This window comes from Lissotriton helveticus, chromosome 4_1 (assembly GCF_964261635.1).
Source record: "Lissotriton helveticus chromosome 4_1, aLisHel1.1, whole genome shotgun sequence".
Classification (NCBI taxonomy): Eukaryota; Metazoa; Chordata; class Amphibia; order Caudata; family Salamandridae; genus Lissotriton; species Lissotriton helveticus.
The window spans coordinates 822,518,036-822,545,461 of record NC_136063.1 but is presented as its reverse complement, the minus strand read 5'-3'; the positions used below and the strand labels follow the sequence as shown (position 1 = coordinate 822,545,461).

Genomic DNA, 27,426 nt, shown 5'->3' with positions numbered 1-27,426 from the left:
CAGTAGTTTAGAAGAACGTTTTTTTTCCTGCTTTCATATTTTAATGAACATTTTATTTTGAAAGCAAAGAATCATCAATCTTGCTTTCAAGCTTCTGCAAATATTTGCACCAAATCAGAGCATTCTGGGAGCATTATACAAGGCCTCATATTGCTGAACTTTGAAAGCGTGTGTACACATTTTTAAACTGAAACCACTGTCAGTAGTGCTTTCGGAGCTTACAACATTTACTTTGAGCCATAAATACAAGTTTGAGCAGCATTACCATGTGGGCAACAATACCATAACTGCCCTTCCCTGATCCATAATATGGTACTGCAAACTGGCAGCCAAAGGGTTTGTGCTGCAGGGGGTGGGGCCTACTTGTCCCAAAAATACAAATGAAAACGTGTTGCCCTTGACCCCAAACAATATGTCCTGGGCATCAAACTATAGTAATTCCACATCCCTGCCTGTCCTAATTCCTTTCCACGTTTCTGTGAGGAAATTTCTTGACTTTAAGGGGAGCCACACATTTCCTACCACCCAGCATCCATCGCGTGTCTCCCACAAAAAATGGTAACTCACTTGTGTTGGTGGGTCTAGTGGCTGTGACAGGAAAAGACCCAAAACACAAGATAGACACATACAATCTTTCCACTGAAAAAAAAATTGTAATTTGGGTAGATGTGGATTTTGGGCCCAAGCTCAGCCAGCAACTAGGGAAACATGCCAAACCTACACACTTCTGAAATCTAGACACCCATGGGAGCCCAGGGTGGCATGACTTGTGAGGCTCTCATCTGGTTTTCTTACCCAGAAATCCTTGCACTACTCAAACTTTGGCTAAAAACATGTTATACTAGCTGGTTAGCTGTAGATTTTGGGGCCTAGCTCAGCCCCCACTGAGGTAAACTTACAAAGCCCAGACATTTCTGAAAACTAGAAAGCTGGGGGAGTCCAGGATGGCATGACGTGTGCTGCTCTTACCAGGTTTCTCATCTGGAAAACCTTGCACACCTCAAACTTTGGCTAAAAAGACCTTTTGCCTCACATTTCTGGGTGAGAAACTTCTGGAATCTACAGGGATCCAAAAATGTCCTATTCCCCCCAGTGTTCCCACACCTCTACCGAGAACAGTACCTTACTTGTGTAGGTGGGCCAATAGAGTGAGACACAAATAGCCCTAAAACGCTACATAGAGAGATCAGCGATAGGGGTTACCTGCGGTATTTGATGTCAGGCTTTTAGCTAAGATCAAGTGTAGTATCTGTTCTTATCAGTTTGAAAGAGCAATTTTTGCTCAAGTAAAATTTTAATATTACAGTAACTACGACTTTGAAGTGAATACATGTGCTTTATGCAAATTTCGAACTCAGCCCACCGAGCTTTTAACTAAGTGGGAGGAGGGGCATCAGCGTGCTGGTGTCTGTTAGTTCATTAGGAACACAAAAAGGACCCCAAGGACCTGTGGTCAGCGTTAGAGCACCGGACATGTCACACTTCCTAATTTTCTCTCTTTCCTGGTGTTTGGGTGGACTAATGCTGGTGGAATAAAACCCCTCCTAACACCCTTCACAGGTCTGTGCAGCACCCAGACCTCTGGCGAGGGGATTCATGCTTAGGTGGTAACACATATAACCCTTACCTTACCTCTAGGACGTGAATGGACAGTGTTTCTTGCACTGCAGACTATTGTGGTCTGCTGAGAGACACCCAAGGTACCCAGACGGAGGACCCCAGGTGACAACGGTAAACCTGGCGCACTCCAGGAGCTCCACCAGGAGCTGAACATGATGGGACCCATCGAAGCCACAGGAGAGGCAGCACAGTGGATACCGGACATGGGATCAGAGGTGTTGTTTGGAAACGCTGAGGACAGCACAGGAGAGGGAGAGCAGGACCAGCAGTAAGCTCAGCAGCCCAAGTAGAGCTACCCAGGGACTTCAACCCCTGTAGGTTTTGATCCGGACACTGACTGCTAGCACGGAGACAATGGCTGTATCATTGTTTACCCTAAAGGTCAGAAGTATGAAGGATCTGGTCAGACCGGAAGGCATGTTGCGCTTCCTGGTCACTCAGAACAGAGATATCTGCTTTCTGCAGGAATGTGGGATTCCGTACACCCCGTCCGACAGCCAGATCGAACAGCAGTGTACGCACAGGCCAACTTTTTGGTCTGGAGGTAACGATTGCAAATCGTCTGGAGTGGCCATTCTGATCAAGGGGAGGCATATCACGTGGATAAGGTCACCGAGCAGGTCAACGGAAGGCTCATGGGCCATTTAGGCTCATCAATGTCTATGCCCCCCAGGCAAGAATGAGCAACTTGAGATGTTCAGGGTGCAACTAGTGACCTCCAGGACCATTCAAATGGTTGGTGATTATAACTGCATAGTAGAGTTGGATGGACGCACTGGGTCAGACTCCGTTGGGATGTACGTGATGGTGGAGATGGTAAATTAGGCGTCCCTCCAAGATGTCGTCGGGAGCATGTGGCTGAACACCAGGAATTTTTCCTGGAGTAGATGGATGGATTTGTGTGTTCACAGATCAACTTCCTATTCACCTCCCCAATGGTAAACCTTGAGTCCATGGTCGCTGTACACTTCTCTGACCACAGAGCAGTCAGTTTTGAGGGGGAACTTGCAGGGAAGGCCCACGATCATGGAAGCTGAACTGCTCGTTGCTAGAAAACGAGGAGTTAGTGCCAAACCTCAGAGTCACTTATGTAGAGTGGAGGGACATGAAGGACCTCTTTCACTCCACCAGCGAGTGGTGGGAATAGGTGAAGGACAGATTCCGGAGCTTTTTCCAGGATGCAAGCACGGGAAAAGAAGAGGTCGTTCAGGAAGCAGCAGAGTAAACTGCAGCAACTGTATGAACTTGAACTCAGGGGATCAGACGTGGATGACGAATTGGAGGAAACCCGAAAAGGGCTCACTGTGCACTTTAGGGAGGAATCCAGGCAAATCATCTTCCGGACCAAAATCGAGAACCTCGAGAAGGACGAGAAATACAACTCGTTCTTCTTCAAGAAAACTTCACTCAGCCCACACAGGGCAACCTCCAAGGTGAGAAAGGACAAGTCATGAGCTTTACTCACCGAAGTCGAAGCCTGAACGGATGTATGGTATTGCAACGCGGTTTCCACACCGCGGTACCATTAGAACGCGTCAATCACAACGCAAGTCGTTACAACGACTTGCGCTGGAGGCGCTGGATTTTGGAATAGTATGATTTACTATTCCAACTCCAGCCTACGTTACAGTAGGGAAGGTGTTGGAATTGTAAATCATGCAATTCCTTAGTACATAGCGCCATCCAGCGCAAGTCGTTCAAACGACTTGCGTTGTGATTGACGCGTTGTAAAGGTACCGCGGTGTAAAAACCACGTGGTAATGGTTGTCTCCCAGCCTGAACGTGCCCTTCACCCTGGATGAGCTGCACTTGGCCGCTACGACCTCCAAGAGAGGCAGGATGCCTGGAAATGACGGTAACCCAATGGAACTTTATGTCGACTGTGGGACCTGATCGGACCGGACTTGCTGGACCTCTACGAGGAAATGGTCGGCAAGGGCAGTGTGCCGCAATCCCTGCAAGAGGGTATGATAACACGTTTGTACAAGCAGAAGGGAAAGAAGACCTCAAGAACTGGAGGCCCATCTCTCTCCTTAATGTGGACTACAAAATTCTCACGAAGGTGATGGCCAACCGCCTAAAGAAAGTAATAGCGAAGATAGTCACCCAGACCAGTCTTGTGGGATACCGGGTCCGCAAATCGCACACTGTCTGGCCCTGGCCATGGTTCGGGACACGATCGAGTACGTCAAGGGCCGCAAGGTTCAGACGGCCTTGGTCAGCCTGGATCAGGTAAAGGCATTCGACCACGTTTCCCATGAGTTCATGGACCGGACACTCACAGCACTCGGGCTGGGAGACTTCTTTTGTGACGTGGTGACCACAATGTATAGAGACATCTCTAGCATGGCATTGGTTAAAGGCTGGAAAACCGACCCCTTCCCGTCCAGTCAGGCAAGGCTGTCTGCTCTCTCCTCTTCTGTTCATCTGCGTGATTGAGCTCCTAGCCTAACGCATCAGACAGAACAAGAACATCAGAGGAGTGACTGCCCGAGGAAGCAACGGAAAGGGCGAAGTGAAGTGCTCCCTCTACATGGACGATGTCTCAGTCTTCTTCGCGGACAGACCATCTGTGAGAGAGCAGGAGAGGACTTGTATTGAGTTTGGAAAGGCATCAGGAGCGAAGATCAACAGCGCCAAGTCGGAAACCCTACTCTTCGGACACCGGACGCCCACCCAAACCTACTGCCATTCCCCTTCAAGCAGGACTTCCTGATGATCCTTGGAGTCTGGTTCGGCGGAGAAGGTGCAGCAGAGAAGAAAAGGGAAGAGAGACTGGCGAAGACGAGGCAGAAGCAGGGACTCTGGAGCCTCCGGAAGCTGATGATCAAAGGGAAGTTTTTGGTCCTGCGGAACGACACCCTCCTGTGCTCCAGTACATCGCTCAAGTGTGGCCATTGCAGTCCCCCACAGCCAAGGTCATCACAAGAATGAACCATCTACTTCATCTGGAGCTCGAAGATGGACAGAGTGAAGAGGATGGTGATGTTCAAGACCCACGACAAGGGAGTGCCAGATATCGCCACCATCCTGCGGGGGATTTTCGTGTGCCACTGCGTGAGGAACACCCTGAGGACTGAAGATGAGAGCCAAATCGGCTTTCTAAAGGCACGATTCTTCCTGTTGCCAACGTGGAGGCGCCTCGGATGAGCAGAGTGGGGGAGCACCGGCTCATACAACTGGGAGACCCTGTGGTTCTACAAGGAAGCAGAGAAGTTCGTGGAGGAGTTCGGGCTGGAAACTGCCGCCCCGCCACATGGACCACGAAGCTTGTCCAGTGCCAGATACGAGCAAAGGACATCAGAGAACAGATCGGCACCCTCCCCTCTGCCGCAGCGGACCACATGTGGGGAAATGTCACATCCAAGCACCTCACCAACCAGCACAAAGACATCTCCTGGTTGGCCATCCAAGGAGGACTTCCAGTGACAGCCTTCATGCACACAAGAGGACTTAACCGTTACAAGACCTGCCCGAGAGGGTGCACCGCAGACGAGACAACATACCATCTCTTCTGGGAGTGTGCGTACGCTCAGGACCTGCTGATGGTCGTAGGTACGGAGCTTAGGGTCTAGACACCTACGACCTTCATCACCGCAGACTCTGTGATGTATGGATTGTTCCCAGGGACACATGCACTGTGTCACTTCCAGGACTGCTAGAGACTCCTGTGCTGTTTTAAAGATGTTCTTCTGTTTTCCAGACTCCGCCTGGGAGGAGGGAAGGAGACATCAACCCTGGTATGCCATAAGATGACCCACTGCCTCCTACGCGACCATGCAGCACTGGCCGTATATGATGAAGGCAGCGCAGACGAAACCTGAGGACCCAAAGGGGTCCCCTTGTACACTTACACAGGGGCCTGGAAAGCTCAGGCAATGAAGAAGACGACAGCTGAGGACCCAAAGGGGTCACCCTGCCCTTACCTGGGGGAGGGCCCCAGAGAGGACACTAACCTGTTTTTGTCCTTTTTTTCCCATGCCCAAAAACCGGTTGGTGTCAGGGGATAGGAGAAGGCGGATAAAGACAGGTGGAGTAAATGTAGTTATTTACTGTATGTATTTGACTAACTGGACCTTTTTTCTTCACAGGTAAAGGGTCAATGGGATAGCTTGTGCACTTGTCTCAAGTTTGTTACCTACGACTTACGATTAAAATAGGGTTTTGTAGAAGATGACAATTGCCTTATCTGAACCAGAAACAAGGCCCAACAAGGGTTAGGAAGAGAAAAAAAAATATTTGATCTCAGCCAGCACCCATGGAAACCTATGAACCACAAACATTTTATAAAACAAGCCACCCAGGAGATTCCATGATGGTATGCTTTGCATGGATCCCAGGATGCTTTCTTACCCACACTGCCCTGCAAACCTCAAACTCTGCCTGAAATCACACATTTCCCTTGCCTTTTCCTGCATTTGTGACGTAAATTTCTGGAATCTGCAGGGATCCACAAAATTCCTACCACCCGGTGTTCTTCCACATATCCCGACTGTCCCATTGACATCCTGGTTTGAATTTTTGGGGGCACTAGGCCCAGTCAGATACGTGGGGAAGCATGTGGGCTGATCATCATTATTCCCAAAAAAATAAACAGCCTTAGGCTGCTGGGGAAGCTCTTCCCAAGTAGCCCAAGCTGAAAATGAAAAAAACGAATCCCTCTGGTGTAAGCACCAGAGGGTCCTTTTAATGCCTACTCCAACATTGGCTGACAGTCACACTGGGGTGGTAGTGTGGGCATCAGACACTGGCTGACGCCCACACGGAAGGGGTTGAAGTCCGCAAAAGCCTCAGCATTATATATTTCCACATATTTTAAATGCACTGCCATTTTGTTAGCCTGTGTTGTACAGTGCTGTGTTCCAGCCGCACACCCAACCACTATTTTTCCCCATGCCCAACTAGAATACCTAATGTAGACTTTAATGTCCTCCAAAACAATACTCATTACCAAGCTACAAAGGGTGCAAAATCAGACATCCAGAAAGTGCCTCCGCTTATATAAATGGGACCATGTTAAACCAGTTCTTTAAAATGTCCATTGGCTCCCTTTTTCGTTCAGGATTAAATTCAAAACACTAAGTTATGCCGTTGACAAACTGGATGCCATCATGTCACGATCAGGATTGTGTGATTAGCCTCGGCCTACTTGGTTTAACAATAGTCCTTTAGAAAACTATAGTTAGGTGGAAGATCCTGTGCGATTCAGGAACCAAAACTGTTCTTTCCTTCAATTCAGTAAACGCAAAAAAAATTAAATTCTCATACAGGCTCTCAATTAAAGACTATCATTGTCACGTGAGCAATAAGGGGGAATATCAGAATTCCACACACCAATCATCTGGTTGAACGCTCTTTGTTTCAGAACTTGCATTGACATGTTTTTTTTTTCCTTTCTGTACTATCACTCCCAGTGGCCTGATGACATATAATGCCTTATGAAACTCCAAACCAATACATATTTCCCCAGACCAGTAGACAAATATGGAGTTACAAGAGAAGGGCCTGGGGATTAAACAGAAGCAGTTTATCATTTCTACGGGATTGTAAAAACAATCTGAAAGGCAAGCGCCATTGTGTGCAGGCATGTCCTTATGTATTCCATGGACACCACCACCATACAACTGGCTCAAGGCCCCTAGCGACCAGCGTGCATTCTGTGGTACGCAGTCTTTTATTTGTAACAGATCTCAGATGGTGAATACTTAGGCATATAACTCTTCTTAGTCACTTCGTTCAAGCTGAATTCACCCCCAACGTGGCTTTAAGTCCGTCCATACATGATAGTTCAGATTAATTGTTTGAATACACCAAACGCAACGGTATAAACATTTTTTTTTCGATTCGTTTGGTACTATTACTATGCCTTTTGAATGCTACTCCGTCCTTCTCTTTTAAGTTGTCAACAATGGTAACGTCTTCGTATGCTTCGATTGGAACTTTTTACACCACTTCTGGTTGAAGGCCTAATCAATAAATAAATACTGTGTTTTTGAAAAACACGCCCCCTGTCGTTAAGCGTATCTCCGATTTTCGATCCTTCTGCAATTAAACTGAAATAGCAGCGAATGCTGAGGGGAGTACCCGGCCCTCCCCGGCCCTCCCCGGGGTCCCGTCCCCGGTCTCACCAAACCGCCAGCGCCCGCGACTGTCAGTTGTCTCTTGGGGATAAAAACATTCTCTACCAACGGAGCGAGGCGCGCGCTGCGCTACCGCGCGCACAGCGACCCGAGCACGCGCTTCAGGGAGGCGGAGCCGTCCGCTGACGTCAGAGGCCGGCGGCAGTAGCGGCTCAGAGCAGCAGCTGGAGGTGCCAGGGCCGGTGCAGGGCAGGAGCGGAGCTCCCAGCAGCACCTCCCCCGGGGGCTGGGATCCCGGGGCCCGTTGGTGGCAGTGGAGGGAGGGGCGCACCGGCATAGCAAGCCTTGGGACTGCCTGATAAGTCCGCTGAGTGAAGACCGGCTCCGCACAGAACGGTGAGTGTGATGTAGCTTGGGGGTAGGAGACAACGTGCAGCCTGGTGCGTGTCCCTTCAGCTTCCCGGCAGCCCAGGGCGCCCTGCCTACAGCCCTTGGTACGTCCTCAGTGTGGTGCACGAGCCACCTGTGTAGTGCTGACCCGCGTCCTCCGAGAGGTCCCGAGCTGTGGTCCTGCCTGCTGTGTCTTCAGGGGAGCTAGTCCTGCCTGCTCTTCAGTCATATTTATAGTGCCCATTCACCCTCACTTAGTGGCCTTTTCCTCCAGGGACCATGGGCACTATTTATTAAGCAATTCGAGATGGTACCCTGAAAAGAGGTGACAAGTATGCCAATTCATTTCTGTCAGTTTTGTTTCTAGCCTCTGTAATGCTATGTTTTCCAGAGCACCGTCATCCCCTTTTATCTCTCAAGGAGCTGACTGAGGCGCAATGTGTCCCACAATTCAAGGCCCGCACGGCACTCACTCTATTTGAAAGGGGTGATTGGGAGTGGGGGGTAGGCCCCTTTGTGAGAAGCACCCAGAACACTTTATTGCACAGCGGGTTTTTATTTATTTAAATAAATAAAATGTGATTGTGGGTACTTGTTGAAGAAATGTTCACGACCCGTACGTAACAGACGCCCACACTTAACCCCCCACAACATTAACTTGCTGAACAGAGAGAAACGAGAGTAAAAACATGGAACCAAATAGCCAAAACTCGGGGATCACAGTTCTAAATTTCCCCAAAACGTTAGGTGACCCTTCTGAAATCAAGTCGAGAGCCTCGAAGCCTGCGCAGACTTTCACCGTGTAAAAACATAGATCTATAATCACGAGTTCTGGACACTCTCAGCCTCTTCCCTACCTGCACCGTGCATATTGTCGTGCATGTAGGAAGTACACAGTTTCACTTCTGTCGAGATGCTGAAGTCACTGCCTTCCCCCCACCCTCTCTTATCACTCGTTTAGCGAATGAGGGCTAACCAGCTTGTTTAGTTTACCTTTGTGCTGCCAGTGATCTGATTCCCCGGAGGTAAAAGGAAGTCTGTCTCATCAGTCATCAAAGCATGTTCTGAGCCAAGCCGGTGACAGGTGTTACTTACAGTGTATCCTATCCATCGAGGTTCTGCTTTGACATACACATCACTTAGTAATAGATGTGCTAAAGCCTTTTGATTATATAGTAACCCCCCTCCCCCCATAGGTATGAGCATAATTGTGTTTAATCACCAGCACCATAGAACCACTAGATGGTGTACGCAGCATTACATAAATGATTAAAAGGATCGGGCAACTGAATCTCGGGTAGTGTAATTGCTTAGTCGGGTTTGTATACGGCTTTAACATCTCATTTGGGGGCATGAAAGTAACACGGAGTTATGAAGCCAAGTACGAGTCAAATGTTTTTTTGGCTACAAAGCATCCTCCTTGTCCCCGTTTTCTGACTATGGATGTTGGTGGTTTGGAATGGATCAGTCGGAGCGTTACAGGCACAGATCACACACACTGAAGTAACTTGAGACCCGGCTCCTCAACAAAAGCCGGTCTGTTGGCGCTAACTTGCCGTTTTTGACTGGAAAACACTCCTTCAGGAAAAGGCTGTTATTTTTTGAACTTACAGCTATGTTGAATGAATGGGTTTTTGGAAAATTGCATCACCAGATAAATTTGATTCGGTTATTCTCATTCCCTTTTTAATTGGCACGGGATTTTACGAAAACTTAACCATCCCGTGGCTCACATTTAAAGCAGCAACTGTTTTATCTAGAGTATGTAGACATTTGTGGATAATTTTGACAGATTGGGGAAGCACTGTCAACTTGCATTGATCTTCCGTTTTCCCAAAGAATGCATTTAAATATATTGATGTATTCTAGAGCTATGCAGCACACACCTGTATCTGTAGTCATCTTAAAAGTTCAGGTTATCCCTAACTGCAACTGTCACACATGTGATTTTCAGATGACTCTTAATATCAGTTTAGCTTTGGGCATGCTGCTTGAAACTCTCGTTTCAGTGAATTTATCCACGACTTATACAAGATACTTTGTGAAGTTCAGCTCGGCTGTTTTACATGTGATCAATTCTAGTGCTAGCAGCTATTTACCGGATGCGCAAGTAAACAAGCCCATGTTTGCTAAAATGGTAATCTAATCTCTATAAACACAGAGCAGGGAGAAAGGGGCTTTACCAAATCAAGTGTCCTCTTTTGCCACGAATCACAGAAAGTCGGCTGCTCTTTTCAGCAAATGTAATTCATAAGTAGGCTGTAACCTCCTTTTAACTGCTCGCAGGACTCTTTTCTCTTACCTTTCTAGAGTGTCCCACCATCTTTGAACCCCCAATTCACCAACTTGCTGAGTTTCTCCTCACATTTAAATGTAATTAATTCAAATGCATGCCCTCCTAAAAACCGAGGGCACTGAAGAAGTCTGTACATTTCATGCTATGCTGCGATTAAGTAAAATATAAGTAACTAGCTTACCCGTCGTGCGTTTTTGCCATCTCAGAAGGAAGGTAATTCAAGGAAACTCGTTATGATAATATTCAATTTACATTGTCATGTTTATTGAAATTTATTCATTTTAATATGGAAAACATTTCAAAGTGTTGTTTTAATTCTATTTATGTATCCGAGTGCTTGTGGATACACAATATTTTTTGTTTTTCCGTCTGGTGCGTACACAAATAAATCAGAAGGTTTTCCGACGCGTGAGCTGGCCACATACAGTTGTCCATGTGAGAAGCACGGATTCTCCAAATCTAGTCCACACACTTGCAGCGATTGTCCTTGTGCTTTGTTGATGGTCATTGCAAAAGCGAGTCGCAACGGAAACTAAACGTTTGAATTCAAAAGGCATATCTGTTGGTTTCATTAGAATACGTGGCAACAGTACATCTTTCCCCTTGAATTTCCCATTCAAAATTGTAGCTTAGATGACATTGTTCATCATCTTTTTCATCCAAAGTCTTGTACTGTTGCAAAGTCGTGGTGGATTGATGTTTCGGAGAAGAATGATCGGCACGCCAATTTTCAATGTTAAAATGTGTGGTGGCATACCTGGCAACTCCAGTGAATTCAATAATTTCGTTGGGTAATTGATAATTTCGTTTTGATTCATCACAGTATCGATGGACTTATATGTTTTGTCGCTTCGCCTGGTATTCCGTAAATGGAAAAATTCGGTATTCGAAAGCTTATGAAGGCCCTGGGGGGCCGATTTTTGAAAGATTATGAGGGCCCTGGGGGGGCGATATTTAAAAAATAATTATGCCAGAAACCTTCGCGGGAGTGTACTCAACAACTTCCCAAAGTTTCATGGCAATCGGATGAATGGTGTAGTAATGCATAAAGGACAAACAGACATACTTTAGTTTTTTTTATATATATAGAAGATAGATTAAATGAGAGAAAATACAAATGTGCAACTTCAGCCATTTTTTACAATAGAAATGCGCCTGCCTTATTCACTCTTATGCTCTGAAAAGCTAGCTATTAGCTTACTTGTATGCATGGTTACTTCAGGGCAGGCTGTTTTCATTTCATCCTGAATCGTGTCATGGAAGCCATTCGGTGTTCCAGCTCATCTGGTTCTGCACCAGCCATGAGCACATGGCCTGCACCAGGATGTTCTTTGAGCTTCTCTAGTTCCACTAGTCCAAAGTGCAGTCACTAAATCAGAACTTTCAATTGTTGTAGAATGACTACTTACAATAACTATCATTGATCAGTCCACTATTTACTTGCCGGGTATTAAAGCATTGAAATGATAAAATATTCTGGAGCCTTTATGATCGGGAAATGTTCAAGCTGTTGTTATATGGAACTAACATCAGTTATTTAATTTCTGGTCGGTAGGAGTAGCCCATTTCTGGCAAACAGAAAGAGTAGAAAATAATCAGAGAGCAAGGTATATCTACCCAGCCAGGCAACGCATATATGGCGTTGGACCATTCTTGCATTAAGTTTCATTACAATAAAAGCATATTCTGCCTCGCCCACAGGGGCCTTCTCTGTGGTATATCCACACAACTCGCATACAGACTTAAAATTGAACTGTTATGTTATTGAAGCTTGTAGTGTGCTCAGATACTCCAAAGAGTGTCCCAGCGCGAGCCTCAAAATGGTAAGGAAGGGCCGATTTTAGATGAAAAGAAACATTTTAAGTATTTTTTTTGTTAATAGAATGTGGTCCTGGGTGCTGCGAAGGGCAAATGGAAGTGAATTCCAGGCCGATGCGGCCCTGAAAGCAAGAGAGCTGCTATCTATTCTCTTGAGACAAAAGCGAGGTGAGCTAGAAGCTGAGCGCATCTGTCTAACAGGAACATAGACCGGGAGCGTTTTCTTAGAAAGAATGGGCCAGATCCATACAAGGCAGAATGTGACATGACAAGGGCTTTGAACTTAACTCTTTCTGCCACAAGCAGCCAGTGAAGTTTGCGCAGACGTTGTCTTACACTTGATCTTATAGGGATGTTAAAAATAAGCCTGGCTGCTGCGTTCTGGACTACCTGCAGTCTATTCAGCAGAAAGCCCGGCAGGCCAATGTACAAGGCGTTGGCATAGTCAATACAAGAGACGAGAGAGTATCAGAGCGCAAGTAACCGTTTCCTTGGGCGCCCTAGGGAGAAGCGGGAGAAATTTTCTGAGGGATTTAAGTATCCTGAAGCAATGCCCGGCAAGCTTCTTGATCTGATCTTCAAACCAAATCCCAAGTTTTTTGTGGGTTGTCCCGCTGAAGCAGGCATGGGATTATCAGCAGACCAGAGTGCTTCCCTAAACTGAGGGGGAAAACTCCCAAAAAGGAGGACTTCTGATTTATCCTCGTTGCATTTTAATTGCGCAGAGGAGAGCCATTGAAAAACTGCTGTCAGACAGTTTTTTGCCGAAGAAGTGGAACACTCGTTTTTTTTTTCCAAGTAAACAGAAGCTGTGTATCATCGGCGTATACATTAATTTTGGCTCCATGCTCTTCAGCCAACTGAATCAGGGGAGTGACATATATGTTAAAAAGAAGGGGGCTCAAAGAGGACCCCTGAGGCACTCCTGTGGTCACAGTCTGAGGGGAGGAAGGAGGGAGCCAAACCTGTTGTGTTCGGCCCTCCAGGAATGACTTCAACCAACTCCAGGCCAAGTCTGAGATTCCTATGTCTGCAAGACAAGCCAGCATCAGGGAGTGAGGTACGGTATCGAATGCCACAGAGAGGTCCTACAAAATCAGAGCCACCCTGCCGCTAGAATCCAGGCATTCCCGAATGGCTTCCAAGATTTCAACGTGAGCCGACTCAGTACTGTAAGAGACTCTGAACCCGGATTGGGCCGGATGAAGTAGGCCAGAGCCTTCGACTAAGTCAGTAAGCAGTTTGTGTACTATCTTTTTGCAGATTTTCGCCACACTGGGTAGGAGAGAGATGGGACGATAACTCACTGGGTTCAACGGATCCAACAAGGTTTTTTTTTTTAAGAGTGGCAAGAACTTGGCCTGTTTCCAAGCTGCAGGGACTAAAGCCTCCTGGAGGGACAAGTTGATGAGACCGTTGACCTCTGGGTTGACTGTCACTGCGACCGATGCCAGCAGCCTAGCTGCACAGGGGTCAGACGGAGACCCTGATTTCAAGGCATTAAGGACCATCAGTGAGTCAGACGGGTCAAATTGAGTGGAGCCCTTTTAGTGATCACAACCCCTTAACTCTCTTATTAAAATACAACAATATTGTATCTAAGCCGAAAAAAGGGGACACAGTAATTTATCCTATAGACCAAGGGAGGCGGTTGAGATGGTCCACGATCAACCCACTAGATTTTTATAGCTCCCTAATAAAGAATGGTAAAAATTATATTGATGTATGTCTGGACTTAGAAATGGGAGATAGGGAGGTGGTCGTAGCGTTCGAATCACTAACAAAGGTGGCAGAGGGACTTTTGAAAATTAAAAAGCCCCTGAGAGTACATTCCTCTCCCAGATGGTTTAATTCAAAGTGCTCTTTGGCTCTTAGAGAGCTAAAACAAGCCCTAAAGGACTCCCCGAGAGACAAGACGGTAATAGCTCTCTGCAGGCAAAACTATAAGGCCCAGGTTAAGGTTAGGAAGTTGGAACTACACAAGGAGGTATGGGCAGACCTTAGAGAAGCGGGGGAGAACAGAGACTTTACTCAGTTTTGGAGAATTATAAATAGACCAGGTCTCCAAGACGCGAGTGCATTAACTATCGGCACTAATATTCTCCCAGGTGACTGGATAGCCCACTTCCAAGGTCTTTATAACCAACATGATGAGTCATTGGTGGCAAAGCAGGACTCATGTTTTGCCCGTAGTAAAGTGGTTCTGGAATTTTCACTCCTCGAGGTCCTGAAGGCCATCCAGGGACTGTCTAGAAATAAAGCTCCGGGGCCGGATGGGACCCCGCCGGATCTCTTCCTGAGTAAAACTGACTTGTGGGCACCTATTTTGACCAGAGTCTTAAATGCGGCCATTAAAACAGGACTCCCACGTTCTTGGTCTACAGCAGTGATTGTCCCTATTTATAAGAAAGGCTGTAGGGACAATCCACAATGCTACAGACCAATTTCGTTAATTGACGTCTCAGCAAAACTTCTGGGGAGAGTTATATTAAACCGGCTATCTGAGTGGACTGATCTCCACAATACCCTGGTGGAGACTCAATATGGATTTAGAACGGGTAGGTCAACGAGTGACCAATGTCTTAATCTATACTTGCTGGCTGCTAAATACACTAAAAGCGAAAATGGTACCCTGTTTATGGGGTTCATGGACCTAGCAGCAGCCTTTGATAATGTGAACAGATCTAAACTGTGGGCTCTGATGCAGGAGTTAGGGATGGAATCAGACTTGATTGGCATCTTAAGGGAGCTTCATTGGAACACTACGGCCAAGGTCCGCTACAGCGCGGGAGGGGTGAGTACTGATCCCTTCCCGTGCTCTAGCGGGGTGAGGCAGGGGTGTATCCTGGCTCCCTTTTTATTTTCCCTCTACATTAATGGACTGGAGAGTGCACTGCTGACTCTGGGAACGGACTGCCCGAGAGCAGGACGGCGTCAGATACCTGTGCTTTTGTACGCGGATGACGCCGTCCTGCTTGCTAGAACTGCGGTCGGTCTGCAGTGCCTCATTGAGGGGTTCGGTAGCTTCATGGAGAGTTTGGATCTCTCCGTGAATCTCAGTAAATCTTTTATCATGGTGGCAGGGAAAAAGCCCCTGAAAAAGTTTTCTTTCTCATTAGGAGCACATGTGTTTGATTTTGTAAACTCCTTTTCCTACCTGGGTGTACTCTTTGATGGTCAATTGGGGTTTAATCAACTATTGGAGGAAAGGTCGAGGAAGCTGGTTGCGGCAAATGGCTCAATCCTTAATTTTGCCCGCAGGATGGGACGTTGGTCTCCGGAACAAGTCGTAACACTATATAGAGCAGTTAGTATTTCAAAGGCCACGTATGGGGCGGAGGTGTGGGGTTTTAGGGATGCTCACTTACTCCAAGTGGAGGAAGACAAGTTCTTAAAAAAACTGTTAAGATTGCCACAGAGCGTTCCTGCTTTCATCACACATAAGGAACTGGGACTTCAGTTTATAGCTGATCTGATTAAGCTCAAACCTATCCTGTCTTGGCTCCGGATTTGGCAAAACCCGAATGCAGGTCTTTCTAGATTGATCATCACAGACTGTCTAAAGAGAGATAGGTGGTTGCTAATTGATTGGCTCAAATATGTTAGTGATGCCTTAAAATCCATCGGGTTAGAATGGGTTTTTTCAGACCCCACTAAAATTAATAGCTCTTGCAGGTCTAAGATCGAAAAGCAGTTATATGATAAATACGAACAGGCCAGAATACAAGAAAACTCTGCTAAAAAATCAGTTTTAGCCTACTCTCTTGTCTGTAATGAGAGGGGTATGGAACCCTATTTGTTTTTAATGCACAATCAGCAAGAGAGATTTTTAATTTCCCGTTTTAGGCTCAATTTGTTGCCAAATATCCTCGCTTACCCATCGGGTTTTACCCGAACAATTGAGCAGAAGGGTGCCTGCGGCTGCGACAATAGGTCTCCGCAGGACACCCTTCATTTTGTATTATTATGTCCTTTTTATAGTTTACCCCGCAGAGGATTTCTTGTAAATATTTTAAAGGAGGCGAAAATCTCCCAAGCCAAAACTGCTCTGTTATTCCTCCAAAAAGCTATGGACACAAGGACTCTCTGTTGTATTATCAGTTTCCTGAAGATTGCTGTTAAATTGAGGAATACGAGGGATTGAACTCAATGGGGCTAAAACTACGATTGAATTAATGTTTTTTTAATTGACATAGGCCCCCTGGACTATCTTTTTTCAATCTCTGTAATTCGTATTCTTCTTCTTTTCTACAATTTTTTACTGTGATTAGTTTTAACCAAATTGGTTTTTACTGAAATTGTATATGCTGAATCAGATTTTATATGTTTTGTGTATGTACTTTTTATGATAGTTTTTAACTATCGAAATAAAGATGATTCTGATTCTGATTCTGATTCTGAGTCAGACGGGTCAATAGGTGTAAAGGCCCCCAGAGAAGGAGATGTAAATGAGGTGACAGGCGGCACCTCCAGAGGCAACATCCCTGCCGCAGCATGGTTGCCGATATTAAAAGTCACCTGGATAGTACGCATCATGTCAGCAAAGAAATTTGAGAGTTTCTCGCACCAGGCAGCTGAGGAAGGAAGCATGATAGACTCTGCTCTAAGAGCCAGAAAGCTTTGCATAATGGAAAAGTTTCCTTGGAGTTATTTCTGGACAGAGCTATTCGATCTGCATAATAAACGCTTTTAGCTTGGGATATAAAGGTATAGTAGATATTCTGGGCTTTCCTAAGGGCCAACTTAGCCAATGGGCAGTAGTCTTGACGCCAACAGCTTTCCAATTCGTTGCCTTGTTGCATCTGAGCTTTGAGCTCAGACGAGAACCAAGGTTTCGAGGGGGACTCTCTGGAACGCCTATGGAGTGACGCAGGAGAGAGGTGCTCCACCGCCTGCGTGATCCAACTGGAAAAGCTAGCAAGAGCCCCCTCCAAGTCCTTAGGGAGGACTGGCCGCGACCCAGCCAGAGCATGGCTAAAAGTCATATGGTCAATTTTGATGGAGGCACGCCCCTGACCAGACTGACACGGTAGATAGTTGCTGTCCGTGGCCGAGGAAAAATAAGTCCGGAAATGATCGGACCAAGGCACCGGAAGAGGATCATCAACAATAATGGGAAAGTTGGAGCAAATTGGATCAAGGATATGACCACCTAAGTGCGTGGGTGAACCGACCCATTGAGTGAGCTGGGCAAGGATTAGTGAATCCAAAAATTCCCGGGTATTCCCTGCATTTTCCCGGTCCAGATCAATATTAAGATAGACCAATGAGCTACCCAGTGAGAAATATGGAGAAATGGTGATGCAAATATCCAAAGCTTCACACTCTCCCAGCAACAGAGACTCGCCGCGCTGGAAGTCCCACTCATCCCTATGTACCACTGCAACACCACCGTCCCTACCGACTTTGTGGTCGGCGCAGGAAATCTTATATCCCTCAGGAATGGCCATCTCGATTACAGAGTTAGAAAATTCGTTAAGCCATGTCTTAGTTATAAATAAGAGATTGAGCGGTTTATCAGAAAAGTAAAAAATGTCATAATGGTATTTCCCTATCGAGGGGGTATTAATCATTGCCGCTCTAATTAAAGACCCCCCTATGTCTACCCCTAAAAGAGGTACTTGGTCGTGGGGAGACATCCATGCGTACTGGGTCGTGGGGAGACATCCAGGCCTGTAGACAGGCAGTAATCACAACTCTTGCAGACGGTGAAGGGGTTATCTAAAACCTCCCAGCGGCTCGAGGAGGTACAAAGACGAGGACGGAGCAGGAGCAGCTTGTTGTGGCTGTAGACCCGGGAAAGCTTATGGTGGGGGGAAATACGGGCAGCATGGCTGGCGCTGGCCGCTTCTGGGATGCTGACGGGCAGAGACGGGCTTGCCTTAAGCATGCCTTTGGTGCACCAGCGGCGAGCCCCCAGCGCGTCTGCAGCACGCATTCTTATGGGGAAGCCCTTCTGGCAACTATAGCGCACACTGGGCAAAATGGCATCTTTAGCTGTCGGCCGGGGGAGAACAGGAAGTAGTAGCCAACCCGGACTCCCCTGTCTCAAGTAAGTGTAGCGTCGTTACACAAGACACCAGCGAATAGTCTGATCAGTAGGTACAGCAAATTCATACAGTACAAGTGATAGTGAGCAGAGATAAAATATTCAGACAAATGTGTTTTTAAAATATTTTTAAAGCGGTAGCAGCGATTAGCGTGCAAATAGCAGGAACTGCCTAGAAACCCCTCCACAGCTACCCTCCTCTCTCTCCCTAAACAGAAACTTGTGTTTACCAGTGACCGGTGTTGCAGGGTTGCTGAGGTCTACTGCCTTTCAATTTTTCTTCACCATCCTTCTCTAGCTTTGAGGTACGATCATTCTATAGATATTTACCAAACTACTTAAAAATATATATTTCCACTTGGCCTACATTCACTCAATCCCCGATTTACAGCAACATTTCCTTCATGCTCTGAACAACAGTACAATAGGTTTCTTAACAAACTCCAACTGATTTGGTTATTGCTGACTACAGCTCCGGGCTGTATTACCAGTCCTGAGCCCATTGCAACTTATCTTAATAACCTGTCTCTCCCATGCAAAAGAGAAGACTGGAAGCACTCAGTCAGCAACTGTCAATCTAATGTCCACCCTTCTGCTTCAAAAGTACACCTGGGCATACCTTTCCACCACAATACTTTGATTTTCGCACCTCTTTGACGTGCAGTGACACCAGTCTTATGGGCCATGGTGCAAACATATGTTTCTAAATATTTGCACTCCCATTGTAACCAGAGGGGATGGAATTCTGTAGTCTATCATGGGACATTCTTTTACAAGTAAAGGACAGACCAATGTTGAAGAGATGGGCTCTCATCCACATATGCACAAAATTCCACCTCCCGCATGATCGAAGGCCTTCCTATTATAAATGGTAATCGGCATTATATTTCAGGGTCAACATGTTCATGCGCCTCATTGAAACCGCCCTACAGAAGATGACATTCGCACAATTTGGGTACCAGCATGTAACCCTCCGTTCTAACCACTTGTGTCCCTTGAGAGTAGATTGTGGGGACGTGAATAGGGTAACTTTTGATAAACTGAGGTGGATTCGACCCCAAAGAAATATATATATTTGTCACTCTGTGCACCCTCACTCAAAGGGAGGAGGAGCTGCTGGTCCAGTAGGACTTAAATGATATTGATGTGTAGAAGCAGACTTTCTCACAGTGGGTCAATAAGATACTGTGATACTCTTGACGAGGACAATCAGAGCTATTTCTTTGCATGTAGAAAAACCCTCTTTTCCCAGAGTGAGTGCAGGAATTGATGTTGAATTCAACGTGCTTGACATCTTTTTTAGTTTGTGGTCCAGATATCTGCAAAAAATAGACCAACCTATGTGTTTCAGTATTTGACAGCATTAGTTTTTTTTCTCAAAAACATTGATGTGTGTACTGACTGATTCAATTGACTTGTATGAACGCTCATTTCAGAAGTGAAATTAAGATGCCGTCCGTGGTAGCGTTTGTGAATCCACTGTAACGTTGGACCAGAATAAATGTACATCACCTGGAACGATTTAACTTTTCTTGTCATTTTGTTTTGTGCTGTTGTCGAATGGCTATGCTGCGCCACATGTCTCCAACTCTCTGAAACTTCCCTTTTCTAGATTTCCCCTACTGTGTTTTTTTTCCTTTTTTCTAAATCATCCTGTTCGCCTCTTGCTTATCTTGTTTGCACTGCTTGCTTCCCTCGATTGCACAACCTTTTCGGCGATCATTTCCTTTCACCATGTACGTTCTGAGAGCTGAAGTGCTCTGGGTTTCATATTGTTTTGTATTCCTGGTTACTTAACAGTTGTCTCTTGCTTGTGTCCCCGGGCTCTGTCACTCTATTCTTTAGATGTTTGGGACTGTCTCTCGGGGTAGCATGTTCCCTTGTTGTTGTTCAGTGTACATTAATAATAAGCGTGCCTTGGATGTCAACTCTGGAGGCAGATAGGTTCTGAAGTGGTTTCTCTAGTTTTGACATTTTCCGATCTCTGTTATTATTGCCTAATATAAATTATCCCAGATCTTAATCTAGCTGCACAATCAACTGATAGATTCTTAAGTAGTTGGAAGCAAGTTAATATATATATATATATATAGCTGTATAGCCTATTTCCTATTGATATTGAAGAAAATCGGAGAGAAAGTAGTGAAACGTGAAAACAGCTAGTGAGGTTTACATTGAATAAGGAAATTCCCAGGGACCACTCGGTAGCATCTTCCTGTTGAAGGTACTCTTAATCTGGCTGTTGCAGCCATGGTCAGATCTCCAGGCAATTCCTCCGAGGCACTGGCTGTTTATTTATGGAGAGACACATATGGAAGCCCAGAATTAACCATGAAGATGCAGCCGATAAGAAGTGTGAGCAGGAATTAGACTGTGTTGGATGGTCTGGCTCACGACCTGTGCCTCATTTTTCGTTGAAAAGAAAGGGCTTTTTTATTGGGCGATTCTTTGGCTTGTGGCAGTAAGGAGGCCCTCAACAACAGATAGCTAGTGCTCATGTCCCAGTCTTCTGGATTGTGGTATGGGAAGGAACCATTAGTTAAACCATGTTAACTGCAACTGATCAAGAACTCTAATGTCAAATGCTGCCTGGAGACGTAGTATCATGGTGCATACTCTGGTGGAAATGTGATTGTTCTTACAACAGATGAGCTCTGGGTGCCACATGGAGTGTCCTCATTTATCCTAATATCTTTTGATTGTTTTATGTGTAATAAAGGAGAAAAGCTTTGGATTGAGTTTAGTGTTTTCTGTCCACATTCCGAATCTTCTCCCGAAAGCAGAATACCCTGATTATATATTTTCTAAGATTGCATTTTTTAAGCAGACAGGCTAGGTCATGCTGCCGACGTGATATGATAGTTCTTGGGTTGGTCCCATAACATCCTTAAGAGTGTCTCTCTATACTCATATCCTCAAACCTGAGCAGTCCCCTGGTTCCCAACTCTTCCTCGGCAACTCTGGGCCGTGCAGTTAAATGTAACAATTGGGTTCAGTGAGCAGGAAGGGCGCCGTCTGTTCCCTGTACCCTTCCCGAGCAAGGTTTGGGAACACATGAACAAGACCTCAAATAAGTTGATACCGAGGCAAACTAGGGCAATATGACAAAGAGCGGACTACATAACATTGTTTCAACACTGACAATAGAAACACATGGTGGGGGCGGGGCATCAATTCCCAGAAAGATAGCTGCACATGTTGAATTATGTCTTATGCTGTTGTTTATCCTAAATGCGTAGCATAAGATATCTTTCTCGGTATAGGCACTATCCTGATACTCATTACTTTGTGTTATACTGTTCATGATCTCTGACAGCCTGTCCAGTGTGTCATTTGTGGGGGATGGTTGGACAGAAGTCCAAATGACATGCCAGCCTCATAGTCTGGTGCAGCTGCTGCTGCAAAGGATCCTCAGTGGGGCAGAGTATTGGAACCACAGTCGGGACCAGATCATGATGAAAATATTTACACCCAACCTCAGCAATGCACAGCCTAAGTGAGAGTTCCTTTGAGGATAAAAGAGAAACTCACACCAGGTCTCGGCGACAGTGCCCTTTGACATAGCACGCATCCCTCATCTCTGCCTACTCGCACGCTGGCAGTAAGTTTCAAGACCCTCTAGAAAAAAAAAGCATACTAGATTAATAGAGACAAATTTTCCTTGATCTGATAAACAATTTAAACTGGCGGTAGGAATGTACAAATATAAGTTGATGCTGAAGGTCACAAGGCTATGGGCACACACTTGTTTTTAGACCAACCTGTCTTTTAAATTCCCAACCGTTGCCTGGGGACATCGAAAACGGTGGATGATCCACAATATAAAAAAAACATTGTAACATAAACACCATGATCCCAATAAAGCCCAGCCACCGTAATCATGTGACCACACAGTATGTCTGAGAGTTATTGTAGCATGGCTACCTCAAGTTTTTGGCCATCTGGTATGTCTGACAGATTTGAAAGCCTCAGTCAGAGAAAGACCACAAGGTGGGTGTGGACGGAGTGTGTGAGAAATGACTGCGAGCCTACTCACGGTGTAAGGACAGCAGATGAGGAACGAATGGTGAAGGATACCAGTTAACCTGTTTCAATCATCAAGCAAATGGCAAAGCTATCAGAAGTGAAAGTTCACCAAGTAAAAGGGAGCATGATGGCAGCAGGCAGTGAACATTAGCCAGGTAGATGTAGAACACCGGGTGAATTAATGAAAGTTCGCTTGTAAGTGACAGTAGTCAATACAGCTGTTGCCTTTGCTCAGATATCTAAGCAAGTGTAGTCATAGGGAGCTGGGTTACCACAGCTCAGACCTTGGCAGCTTTTCCAAACTGAAGGTGAAAGGCTACCGACTAAAAATGGCTGCAAGCTTAGAAAGCCATCTTTAGTATTGTTCAATTAGAGATTTCACCTAGGCCAGAGCACTGGAGCTGCTGTAGCGCTTGTCCTGCCTGACAGGGAAGATGAAAGCCCCTCCCCTGCCAGTGGTACCTTTGGTTGCATCACTGCTCCTTGGGACTGAAGGTTATTCAACTTCTCCTACATTTTCCGGAGTCACAGCTTTTTCTTGCTGTTGTCTATCGATGGTGCTCTCCTTTCTTATGGTTTTTATTTTTAGATGCAGTGATGCTGCCGGGCGTTTCCCACAAAGGCAACGAGAAGCAGTGGATGTATGCTTGCATTTATTGTACCGACATTTAAAGAGCACTTTACTGTACTCTTTCTGGAAATCTCCTCTTAGGCCTTGCTCAGTGTATTCTCTGAGGCTTGGCTGTAATTAGGGTGGTAAAGCAAAAGACAGGCAAACGATGTGTGGCAGGGTATTGAATACCAACAACTGGACTTGCTTTGTGGAAACAGCTGTGTATGAAAATGTATATTTGCGCCTTGGCACTCATTTTCCAATGTTTGAACCGATTTTGTGATTAATATCCAAACTGCTTATTTAGTGAAGATGTTTTCCACTAACCACTCGTGTCTAAAATATTCTAATTTTACTGAGCATGAAGCTCCGATCCTTCTCTCGGGTTCCGTGCTGGCATGTGTTGTTTTTTTACATTATTCACCATGCGAGCTGGCCCCATATGACTAAAAATCATATTTAAGGGCCACTTTATAGACTGTGATTGAGCTATAAATGCAAGGCGGATGCTTTTTTCATACAATTATTTAACTTACACGGTTGGACCAAAATGTTACTTTTCCAAAAATCGGGGACCCCACCACCCCCCTTTGAACATGCAGGGCAGTTTGTCATCCTAGCGAACTCACTTGTATTTTGTGTTAACTTCACCAGTCGTTGTTTCACTCAGTCTTATGGTGAAATGGAGACGTTGCCGGGCACTGTGCTTGCCAGTAGATCCCCAGTGTGTGAACGTTTTGCATAGGTGTTTAACATTGTGTGCTGAGGAGGTGGCATCGTAGAAGGGCCCAACCTAATGTAAACTGCGTCTTAGTTCTCAGCACCATGGCATTTAGCACCGGCCCCCGAACTTTGTGGCTGCCTGAGTCGCAAGAATCAGCTTTGTTGAAAGCACGCGAAGTAAACACGACCGCGTTATTTAAATTACAAAAAAAAGCTGTGTGCTTCTCGAGGTCCGCTGCGCAATGTCCCTTGCTGACCTTTAACCTGCCAGTGTTTGCCTGTTGGGGGAGGTGGGGGCGATGGCAGTTTAGAGCCTCTCTCTTCACGGCCACCTGGTCAGCTTTAGAGCCTCACATCCCATTCATCGTGTGTCATTCAGCTGGCATTAGATGCTATTCTACAGGGGCGGCAGCTAAGCACATGCGGGTGCCTATGCCTAAGAAAACATTTCCCACACAGAGAGAAGGCAATGGAAAAATCTATTGTTTATTTTTTATTGTGATGGGTCGAACTCTAGTTAAATCTAGCCTGCAAGAGGGAGAAAATCGCCATAAATTGAATGATGGCACAAACACTTTGAAGAGTGATTTTGAAAACGTAAAGGAAAACCGCTATAACATTAAATATCTACGAAGGAACAACATGAAATTTACTGTAAAGTACATCACATTAAAAAAAAATGAAATGTACGTCAATCCTCTTTTTGCAGAGCTCTTGAGTTTTCAATATTGAAGACAAGCTGCACTTAGCTGGTTGAATTCCAAAACGTGTAACGTTCTGAATCCCCTCCCTTCTAGTCCTGTGTGTGTCTTTGTCAGCCCTCCACATCCTGTTTTTTTCCATCTCCTTACTTCACCGGAAAGGCTGTGGTAGTTTTTTTTTCTATCTTCCATTGTGGTTTGCTTGTTTCGTTCCTCGCGTTGACTAAACTTAGTTTTTGTTTTACTGCACATAAAGCCCCTTTTTGACTCACGAGCTTTGAAGTTCCGTTGAACAACAGTTCAACGTCGTTAAATGGCCCAAACATTTTTTGAACCTAACTCCTGACACTTCGCATGTGACTGGTGGGTTTTGATTTCTGTGTTAATTTGTTAGAGGATCGCCACCCACCCTGCTTTGTTTTCAGTGCACGGGTGTTGGACACTGAAGATGCTGGCAGCCCTCTATTTTGCAGCATGTGGAAGGTATTGCTTCCCTTTCTGCCACTAAACTGCTAGGTGTGCGTTTCCTTATACTGTACCAAGTTTCATGTCGCGAAGATGTGGTTAAAGGGGTCTAACTGAATCCACTGCGAGTGTTCTCTGGAGGGGCTGGAATCCTCTACCTCCTGGAGTAATTTGAGCACGCATGAGACGTGTATAAACATAAATAAACTTTATAAATAAATAACTTCTGGTTTGATCGATGGCACAGGCAAAACATACACAGGCCATGAGACACATGCGCCCCAGATGGTGGTCTTTTGCCAACTGTGCCAGGGTAGTATCACAAAAGCCCTTTGTGCTGACTGGAACTATTGCTGATCAGCCTATGTGCAATTCACTTTCTTTCTTGCACCTTTTCTCATCTCTTTCGTCCCATTGCCAGAGGCTGGGATACCTTTATGAGGGTCAGTAGAAAAAAGTAGGGGAGACAAGACTGAACTCTGGTCCAACCCAGGTTTCTTACTCGCAGCTGCGTGTTCAAAACCCACTGCAATATGTAGTTTGACTCGTTGAACCTTTTAGGATATTTGAAGCGATTGTAAATGAATGGTCTGTACCTATAGTTTAAGAATATCTGTCAGCTTGACTACGACTGCACATTAGTCCTCCATGGTCAAGTGGTCATATGCGATTATCTCAAGATTGGGCTCGACATCCACAGCTAAGTAGCTTTTCACCATTTGGTGTGTGTGTATAGGGTGCCCTTCATCAAATCCTATCTTGAAGAAGCATAAAATCTCTGCCATTGTGAGTTGAGAAGGGATCAGCAGAAAACATGCTGTGGGATGGCTTTTCAAGATCACATCCGACCTAGTGTCAGTAGCCACTCCACAGTGCTTGGCGGAAATATGCAATGATGCCTAAACAGTAGCCTTTCAAATCTTATTTGTGATGTCTTCAGTGGAGGCTGCTTTATATCCGGTGGAACTGACATTAATGTCCCGGGCACCAGTCTCCTTAGCAGAATCGTAGCATAATTGTGTGCATCCCACAGCCGTTCTGGAAAATGACTTTTCGGTAGTAACCTCACTGCAGTAGTGGCCAGTAGCAATAAAACGCTTGCAGGATTTTCTCAGAGGGCTTTTGCAGATGCAAGTGGAAGATCCCACTATGTTTTTTGAATTGCGCATTTCTGCAGTGGAAATTTGAGGTATAGGAAAAAAACAAAAAATGTTGCTTATTGGACGAGTTGGAAATGTAAAGATACCTTTGAGAATTAGTATGAAATGTTGGTTCGGCCCTGTGGCAGATTGAGTTATGTCATTCAGCAAAGAAGATCTGAACCTTCCTGCAGAGGTAATGGCCACAAAAACAAGCGCTGGGAAGGCTAACTGCTCTCACTTTATCTATGCTGTGCAAGGAACTCAATTGGCATTGGTGACAGTGTGACAACACAATGTGGAAATCATCTCAATAGTATACAAAACATTTTTTTTATATACCTTCAAGTTGACGGTCTTGTGTGATGAAAAAATACTCATTGATCACAACAAGGCCATCTTGAAAGTATAGCTAACCGTGTTTTCTATACCTTTAACATGGCTGGGCGGGATGAATGCAGAATGGGGAGGAAAGCCATTCAGTAAAGATCATAGAACCGCAATAGACACAAAACCATCCAGTTATGAGTGAGGGATGACAACAAGTCTACACTTTGTATTTTATATACAATGCTGTCTGACACCTACAGCTGAAGCTGTCTGTAGCGAGATCAAAAGAAGTGTGTAGACCGTGAGAATGGTTAATACAGTGTATTCTAACTGGTAATTCTTGTTGTGCCTAATCTTACTTTTCCATGTCTAAGTAGTTACTGCATGATGCTCTGCTGCATCATGAATGGGGGACTCTGCTGCCTATCTCGCATTTTAGTTTTGAGTTGCACTGCTGTGGTTTTCCTATAATGCTTACTCCATGGTGTACCATCTATGTGGTTCTCTAATTGCAAACCATATCCATGGGTAAGGGCTGAAATACAGGCATCAGTAGAAAGTAAGTACTGGGAAGAGGAAAAGTAGGACTCAACATGATGAAAATTACTGACACGTAATCAGACTATCTGATAGACATCTAGCCGCAGATTCCTGAACTTAGAATTCTCCCCAGGTGCTAGACTGGATCCGGAATTTTTTTACAGCAGTACCTCTGCGCGTAGAGCTACTCCATAGCGACGTTGTCCTGATTTATTTATTTATTTGCAGAGTTTTATATAGCGCGAACTAGACCCGAACCGAATCAGGTATCAGAGCGCTTTACATAGCACCAGTTACGTTACATGAGGACAGACACACATTCATTTTAGGCACGGGGAGATTAAGTGATTTGCCCAGAATCACAGGAGGTTTTTTTGGCGTCTTTACCGAGACTCGAACCCAGATCCGAGGTCGAGTGCCTTAGCCGTTAGGCCAACTCCTCTCCCCAAGTGACGTCGAATGAGTCCATATAAGCCCTACAGTGCCACCACTTTCTTCTTTTCTGTGCTTACAACGCGGATCTGATAAGCGTTTCCTCAGGCTGTTTTGACCTACCTTGATGGTTTCGTTGAATGGAATAGTGCCTTTAGACAAACATCTCATGTCATCGGGGTTCAAGCCTTGTGGGTCCTGTGG

General features: G+C 45.5%; 1 protein-coding gene and 1 pseudogene across 1 annotated transcript in view; both read left to right on the top strand.

The window, feature by feature from the left end:
• The first annotated feature begins 1,211 nt into the window (after positions 1 to 1,211).
• Positions 1,212 to 1,318, top strand: LOC144829842 (U2 spliceosomal RNA; annotated as a pseudogene).
• A 6,569-nt stretch (positions 1,319 to 7,887) lies between these two features.
• Positions 7,888 to 27,426, top strand: part of LPIN2 (lipin 2) — a 608,403-nt gene continuing 588,864 nt past the window's right edge. Inside the window, exon 1 of the mRNA XM_078687465.1 lies at positions 7,888 to 8,096. The gene's annotated coding sequence lies outside the window, so the exon portion shown is untranslated. The remainder of the gene's footprint in view (positions 8,097 to 27,426) is intronic.